General features: G+C 37.6%; 1 pseudogene; it reads right to left on the reverse strand.

Annotated features, from left to right (window-relative positions):
• Positions 1-806: 806 nt before the first annotated feature.
• On the reverse strand, positions 807-7,832 carry LOC119260311 (UDP-glucuronosyltransferase 2B18-like; annotated as a pseudogene).
• Positions 7,833-9,010: the final 1,178 nt, after the last annotated feature.

The raw sequence follows: 9,010 nt of genomic DNA on the forward strand, positions 1-9,010 counted from the left end.
TTGACTGTGTCCTGCCATATGACCTTAATTTTCCCACTTTATTGAGAGTGTTTAATCAAGTAGATGTTGAGCTATATCAGGTACTTTTTCTGCACCTAATGAGGTGATCATATCATTTTTATACATCTATTTGTTGATGGATTATAGCATGTTGACTTATTTGCAGATGTTGAGCCATACTTCATTTCTGGAATAACTCCCAGTTGATCATGCTATTTTTAATGTAACTTGTTGGCATTTTCTTTTTGGATATTTCCATCTTTATTCATCAGAGATATTGCCTATCATTTCCTCTTTTTGTGGTATCTTTATCTGGTTTTAGTATCAGGGTCATTCTGGTCTCATAAGAAAAGTGTGAGTAGGTTGCTCTAATGTTTGGGAGAATTCACCAGTGAAACTACCTGGCCCTGGACATTGGCTTTGTGGAGGATTTGTTTACTACTTCGATTTTATTACTAGTATCTGTAAGTTCAGTTTTTTAAAATTACTTGATTAATCAGTTTTGGTTGCTGTGTGAGGTGGGTTTAGTTTTTGCAAACTCCTTCAGTTTTTCCTTGAGTGATTGAGAAGACCCCTTTTGTCACCTTGTGGGGTGGCAATCTTTGGAGCAGCATGGGATGAAGTAAAAGAAACTCAAAGTCCAAGTAGTGAGAGAGACATCTCAATGAGGTTAGTAAATCTCTCAAAAACAAATCTTGATCTGAGAAGTGAAATTAGAAGAAAAAGCCAAGGGTATACAATTTCTTGCAGTAATCAGCTAGAGTAGCCCCATCTGTGAGACAAACCAGCCAAGAACTCAAAGGTAACTAGTCACTTTTAAGCTTTCCTTTTCTTACTAACTTGTGGCAACAAAACAGATATTTTCTGACGACATACATAGGGGTTGGCACCCAGGCCAGCAGGCACCCAGTCACATCCAAGGAGTGGTAATGGACCCAGGTAAGGTCTTGGGATGCTGGCCTCAGGTGTTTGGCTGCCTTATTTCGCAGGACAAACTCGATCCAGAAGACAGTTCTGTCTAGAAGCTTCATTGGTTGATTGTGCTGTATTCTTGATAATTTCATAACATTTCCCTTATGTCTAGGCAGGAACCATAAACATAGATTTTGAAAGTAAGCTAATTTGCCTAAATATGTCTCTTACTGAAAGTTTTTAAATATGATTCAAAGTGTATGTCATAGAATTGAAGTACTGTGCTTTATTTGGTCTCTCTAGATAGCTTATCTTTAATCTGGGAATGTTCTGATTGACAAATATTTCAAAAAATGAAAATACCCAAAAAGATGCATAGTTAAATATTTTCTATCAAGGAATACACACACACACACACACGTATATATAAGATCAAAAAAACATTTACATCCATCCTTTTTATTTATAGAAGATTCATCTCATTGTGTGTGAAATCACTACTCACTAATTTTCTATATCTTTCTATTTTGAGCTCTCTATTTCTTATTTTCCATCATGCAATCAGAATGACTTTGAAACAAGTTTGCTATTAGGACACACTTCTTTTCAAAATTTCTATGTCATTTCTCATCACATTTAGAATTAATTCTGATATGGAGTTTGGACTATGGGAACATACATGCTCATTACCTTGGCAAATTGTTGTCTCCTGTTTCACTTTCCCAGATTTCAAACTCTCCCCGATTCCAAAAGTACTGTAATCAAAACAGTATGATAGGGCCTCCCCGGTGGCTCAGCAGTTGAGCGGTGGGTTGCGAAGCTGCCCGCGGCCTCTGGGCACTGGTTCGATCCCCGGCTGCTCCCTGGCCACCGGAGGATGGTCCCACGTGGCGCGCAGACCTCTCCTGCCGCCCGCTTCTCCCCTCAGCATTGTACTTTGGTCCTTCTGCCTGCTCTGCTTCCCGCTCTGGCTCTGGTGAATTCTCTCACCCTCCCGCGCTTCTGACTGTACCCAGTGCATGTATAACCAAAACAACAAACAAACAAACTAATAAATAAATAAAAAACATGCCTCTATTAAAAAAAAAAAAAGTATGATATTGTAATAAAAATAGAAAAATGAGAAATGACATAGAGTTGGTAGTACAGAAATAAAGCCACACTTATTTCAACAGTTAATCTATTACAGAGGAGCCACAAGTACACAATGGAGAAAGAAGAGTCTCTATAACAAATGGTTTGGGTAAAACTAGATGACCAAACCCAAGACACTGAATGGAGAACACTATCTCAACCATGCAGAAGAGTGAGCAGATAAAGCCATACACAGTAGTAGGATATGAGACCTGAAAACTACTAATAAATAAACAAAAAATCAGGCAAAGCACTCACTACATTAGACTCAATGATGCCTTTGGGGATGGAAATGCAAAATGAGGGAATAACAAGCAAAACTAAGCAACTGGGTGCTCTTAAACTTAATAGTTTCTGCACGGGGAAGGAAATAATCATTAAAATGAAAAGATACTTTAAGAATTGGTGAAAATAATTGTCCATAATATATCTGACAAAATGCTAAAAATGAAGATCTACAAGAGACATATACAAATCAACACAGGGAAATCAAATAAACCAATTAAAATGGACATTGAAGCTAAATAGAAATGTCTCCAAAGACAACATACAAATGCCCAACAAACACATAAACATTTTCACTAAAGCTTATTAGGAATATAATAATTAAAACCATAATGACATACTTGCTCATATCTAGAACAGTAACCCATATCAAAATCATCAGGAACAATAAGCTATGGCAACGATGTGGGGTAAGGAACTCATCTACACCATTGGTGGGGATGTAGCATGGTCCAGTTGATGGCACATAGAATGGAGATTACTCCAAATATTAAAATTCATTTACCATATGACCCAGTGATTCCTTTCCTAGGGATCAACTTGAAAAACACAAAACAGTAATCCAAAGTGCTACATGCACTCCTATGTTCTTGTGCCAGTGTTCACAAAAGTTAAATTTTCGTGATAAATGTAAGTTTGCTTTCAAATTCGTGATTTTCAATTTTTTGACAGATGCCTAGTTGTGAGGTTACTGGGTCAAATGTAAGATGCAAGTTTCATCTTTTGAGACCCCTTTGACTCTTTCAGCAGGGCTGGACTAGTTTGCAATCTCACTGGAGAGTCCCAGGGTTCCCTTTTGTCTACATCCTTGTCAGCACCTATTCTTTCTCCTCTTTCAATATGGCCATTCTCACAGGTATGAGATAGTAATTCATTGTGGTGTTTATTTGTATTTCTCTAATAATAGGTGATGGTGAACATTACCCCTGTGCTTTTTTGCTGCCTTTATGTTTCCTTGGAGAGGTGTCCGTTTAGTTCTTTGGGCAATCTTTTGATTGGATTTTTGTTTTGTTTTTGTAGAGTTTTGTGTTCTTTGTATATCTTTGACATCAGTCCTTTGTCTGATGTATGGTATGCAAGTATTCTCTCCCATTCAGTAGGGTGTCTTTCTGTTTTAGCTTTGGTTTCCTTCATTTCACGGGTTTTATAGTTTGACGTAGTTCTGCCGGTTTATTGTGACTGCACCCACTGGGAAAATCCTATATCGTGAAAAATCACCAAACATTTTTAGAACATAAAAAAATAATAAAATTTAAAAAACAATAAATGTTTAATTGAAAGATATTGGATCTCTGGTGGTACTATCATGCTAATAGTTTCATAAGTAATATCTAAAAATATGAAATTCATATTTATCAGTGACAAAAGACCTATGCATAACTACTATCTATTAAAAATATATGACATGAAGGATCGTTAATGACTTTCTTCAATGCAGAAAGCAAGTCTGTTCTTGACATTATTTCAAAGTCCAATTGATAGCTGCTCCCTTTGCCTTCATATGAGCAATATTATCAGGTTGATCTGCAAACAGGGCAATGCCCACCATCGGGATGCCATGGTAGATTGCCTCATAGACTCCATTGGTTGTACCATGAGTTATGAAAGCTTGGGTGTTGTATGACCTAAAATTTAGCATGGATTTCAGAATATCATTAACTTCTAATCTGAGAGCTAAAATGAGATAATGGCAACACAAGAAACTGAGAGTGTCATTGTGTTGTGGATAACAGATTACATATAAAATTCATTGTAGTTTTTCAGATCTTGAGCAATTTACCTCTAGAGAGGTAAATTAACATCATTGTGTGATTTTTAGGTTGAAAATTAATACGTTTCTCTGGTGAAAAAATTCATAAAATTGTCATGGGTAAAAAAGAGTCTGAAAAACTAAGAATTTAAGATGACATGTTAGAAAACAGCCCATCAAACTGAAGTCACAGATTCTAAAACAGCAGAGGGAAGGACTTCAGGGAGTCTGACAGTGGTGGCACTGGAATCATCAGAAGAAAAAATGTCCTGAGATGTATTTTCTTTTAGAGTCATTGGTCATCAAAGAAGGACTGTTACTTTTTTCACTATCAGTGAATGCTGCTATAGAAGGGAAAAGTTAGAAATGAGGAGTGTGTATTGAGAGGCAGATAGTCCAGGGGAAAAACATACTAGTTTCTGGTGCAAATGGTGGAAGAGAGCATGGAGGGGATAGGATGTGGGAAGGGAAGTGTTGGTGGAGGACAGTGAAGCAGATGCACAAATGAAGGTGTAAGAATATTTGCTCCAAATGGTTTAGATGTGTAATCAGCTGACAAATTACTAAAATTTGAGGAAAAATTGAGAAAATCCACATTGTGGTTGAAAAATTCTCTATGAGAGGTAATTATACTTGAAATAAAGAGATTGTTATTCTGATCATAATGAAAGCAACTGTTTATACTAATTTGGTAACTAACTGCTACATCTTATCCTTTTCTACAAAGGACTGCAACATAAACACAAGCAAGTTAAATTTTACCTTCCATGTTGTGGAATAATAAATGTTGACTATATTTCCTTGTGAAATACTATCACTCTGGTGGTAGTTACTCTTATTTCAGTGTTTGGTCTTTAGAGTCTTGCCAAGGTCATTCTGAGGGATCCATTTATACAGTTGAGTGTTTGCCTCTAAGGTATCTGGCCTCTTGCCATCAAATCTCCATAGAACCTGTTAGAGAAAAGAAAAGGTCTTATGGCATTAGTCAAATTTCATCGTTAGAGCATGCTTGAATTCTACAGAACTAAAGGAATAATCTAGTTAAGTACATTTCTCAGAGAATAGATAATGAGGACTGGAGGTGTCAAATATGTGTGCTTTTATATCTGCAATGATATCAAGAGAAATTTGTGTATTTCTTCTGTGTTGATTCAAACATGATGTAATCATGATATTTCACACTTTGCCTATATGAATAATTGTCTATAGTAGACAAATTAAATTTTCAATGACCAATTCAAATTTTTAGAAATTTTTAGTCAGATAATTTTAGGGCAGAAAGAATACTACATTGCTATAAATTTCAGAGTTATTTGTTTTATGTATTTATTATATACATGTCATCTTCCAATGTGGCATTACAGTATTTCATTCTTCAACGTGTGACAGAATGGAATTTATATAATCTACTTGTTCCATAAGTTATTTTCAGCACTTCATATAGTTTCGTTTGCAAAACGTTTATCTACGCAACAATTCTAGAGAAATAAATAATTCTGTGTATTGACATTTTTTTTTTTAAAGATTTATTTGTTTATTTATTTATTTATTTATTTATTTATACAAGCACTGGGTGCAGTCAGAAGCGCAGGAGGGTGAGTGAATTCACCAGAGCCAGAGCCATGTGGGACCCTCCTTCGGTGGCTGGGGAGCAACTGGGGATCAAACCCATGCTGCAGAGGCTGCGAGCAGCTTTGCAACCCAGCGCTCAACCGCTGCGCCACCGGAGAGGCCCTGTATTGACATTTTTAATAATACAAATTTTCTCTGCTAGAAATTGCAGTAACTTATTTTTCGATATTAATTCTAAGGACACTTGGAAGAACAATTTAAGAGGTATTTTTTTACTCTAACCTAGAGTGTTATTTCTGCATTCAGCTTGGAAATTCTTAAATGGAGATAAGAGGAGTCTGCTGGCTATAAACAACAGCAGAGATGATGAAATGAACCAAAATTGTGATATATCAAATTTTATTCTACTGGATGTTAATACGTCAGTGAGGCTACACAAGGCATCAACAGCATTGATTACCATGAGACCTACAACATAGGATTTTCATGTCCAGTAACAATGATTCTGATTTTGGAATTCTCCAACAAAGCTCATAATCTGGAGTATAATTTCCACGTGTTTTACTTAGTTTTGCTATGTGACGACAAAACAACTCAGATTCCAGCAAAAATTTTGCTCAGGTGATAAGTAGAAACTGTTCCAGTTAGAAAACTAACAAGTATTCCACAAAGACAGGGAGAATGAGGTTTGTTCTATAAAATGGGAAGCAATTATTTGTATGTCTCCTCAATAGAGGTGCATATGATATTTTTTCTAACTCAGGTGACTTCAGGTTCACTCCTTGTAATCCTCTCTTTTCTTACTCATATGTTAGTCGTTGTGTTTGGCTCAGGTACATGGAAACAGCTCGGTAAAGCCTGGCCATTCTTTATCTGAATAGTAAGCTGAACAGTAAACTGAACTCACCAGGCTAGTTCCAAAAGTTTTAGAGGAGAGAGGCATGGATTTCTGACAAGCCAAAATGGCATGATACCTTCAAACTTTATTACCTTCTGCTTAAGTTTACAGTTAACATTTAATCCTTTGATGACATGTGTACTGTGGCATGTACTATGCCCTCAGCATTCTTGCATGGAAAAGAGAAGAAAGGACAGAGCAGAATTTTGTTTCAGATACTTCCCCAAATACCATTACAATAGCAAATCTACACTTTGTGCCCCTTAACTATATTTAATTTCAATTACAAAGTTAATGCCAGGTGATTATCATAAAAATACCCTTCTTACTGCTTTAATCCTTGTCATGTATATTTTGGTTTGAGCTTATGGGGGAGATAAAGCAGAACCTTCTTTATAATTAGGCATGCATGCATAAATCCACATCTACTGCAGAGTTAATGGTTACATTTAGTTGTTGTCCACTATGAAGATACTTTATTTAACCTTTTGTGGTATCTGCCTATGCAATCGCATTCGCTCTTTCTTCTGGCATGTTACTGACCATTGAGCCCAGAGTAAACACCACAATACCATTTCCTCCAGAGCTCTGTGCAAACTCTTCCCCTTCCTGTAAAGGAAAATTTGCTCCATCACAAAAGAGCAACAGCACAATAAACAGTACTAACAAGATTGTTTAAAACTAAAAAGAGACCATCAGGACTAGGAATTACTAGAATAGTGGCTTTTACAAAAAGTGGCAAAATACAATTACACAACATTTACTTTTTAGCAATTTCCAAATGTAAGTATATTCCTGCTGTTTTGCAAACAATCTTCAGAAGTTTTTGTCTTACAAAACTGAAATTCTCTAACAATTACACAATAATTCTTCCTTTTCCCTTCACCGGTCCCTGGCAACCATCATTCTATTTATTTCTATGAATTTGCTTGTTTTCATTCTAGTGTTTTGTTCTGTTTATATAACTAAATATAAGTATATAATGTGTATTCATAAAATTGCTTCTTAAAATACATTTCTTTCCTTCCAACAAATGAAATTTTCATGTTAGGGTTTTTTTTTTTTTTCTGTGGGATCCTCACTTGTGGCTGGGAAACAAACCAATGCTGCAGAGGCTGCAAGCAGCCTCTCAGCACAATGCTCAAAGCTGCACCATCAGGGAGGCCCTTTTTATGTTAGTTTAATATACATATAGATCTTTTAATGACTCCCTAGTTTTGGAAATTTAGTATAGATCCAACATTTTCTTTTCTTAATAACTGCCATATACTTTTTACGCATCTGTTAATTGTCTTTGAAAGGTTCACCTGTGTATATATATATTTACAATGAGCTATCAGAAAGGAAAAAAAAAATCCTTAATAATTGTCTTGGCAATGATATTTTATAGAACACCAAATACTCAGGCAACAAATGCTGAAATAACAAGTGGGAATCCTCACACAAAAGAGTTTTTGAATAGCAAAGGAAATCACCAACAAACCCAGGCAATTGCAGTGGAGTAAATAGGAAAAATTTGGCATTAGATCTAATATATTATATAACCTAATATAATTCCTACTGAGCTTGTTTGATAACAATATATTGTATAATTGAAATTTGCTTTGTGAGAACTTGTATTCATTGACTCAACAAATATTTGTATTTGAGTGTCTCCTATGAAAGACACCATGATGTATTTTGTGTGAAAAACATGACTGGTGGAGGGGCGGAGCAACATGGCAGCGAGGAGACGCTGCGAGTAAGATCTCCCATTAAAAAAAGTTAATAGGGAGGAAAAGCGGCAGGTCCCAGTGAGAACTGGTACACGGAAGATAAAAGGACGACTCCAGCAAACTACCCGAAGAAGAAAGTGGCCATAAAAGAGGACTAGAAGGGAGGAAAGTGCAGAACCCTGCTCCCCTCCCCCACCCACAGAGGCGGCACTCTCTCACCAGCAGAGAGGAGGAAAACAACAAACTAAAACGACCAACAAGAACAAACTACGCAGCAAGCCGGACTGTGAGTGGAAAGGAACTATTGCAGCCACCACACCCCGTGAACGGGAGCTGTGGAGAACCCTGCAGGATTCGCGTGGCGGTGAGCTCCAGGCGCCATTAGAGAACAGCAGAGACCGCGGGAGACCCGCACCCAGCCCAGGCCGGCCTGTAAGCTAGCTTGGAAAAGTGGTGCTCTGGAAAAGCAAACGCGGATCGGGATCGCGGCTGCCCAGGTCCCCACGCCTGAGACCTAGGCTTGTGGGGAGACGCACGGGGTCCCTCACTGAGGTGAAAGTCCCTCACTGAGTAATCAGAAACCAGGCGCCCAGACATGGGAGCGGGGTGCAAAAGGCGCCATTGCTGCGGCCACTGAACTGGGCTACAGCCCGCGTCCTGGACCTGAGGGCTTCGGAACTGAGACCCGGGGCACAAAATTCGGGGCATGGGCTCTCCATGACGGTGGGGCACAAGGCAGACACA

The sequence above is a fragment of the Talpa occidentalis genome, unplaced genomic scaffold, assembly GCF_014898055.3.
Source record: "Talpa occidentalis isolate TD23 unplaced genomic scaffold, MPIMG_talOcc4v2.1 talOcc4.6, whole genome shotgun sequence".
Taxonomy (NCBI): domain Eukaryota; kingdom Metazoa; phylum Chordata; class Mammalia; order Eulipotyphla; family Talpidae; genus Talpa; species Talpa occidentalis.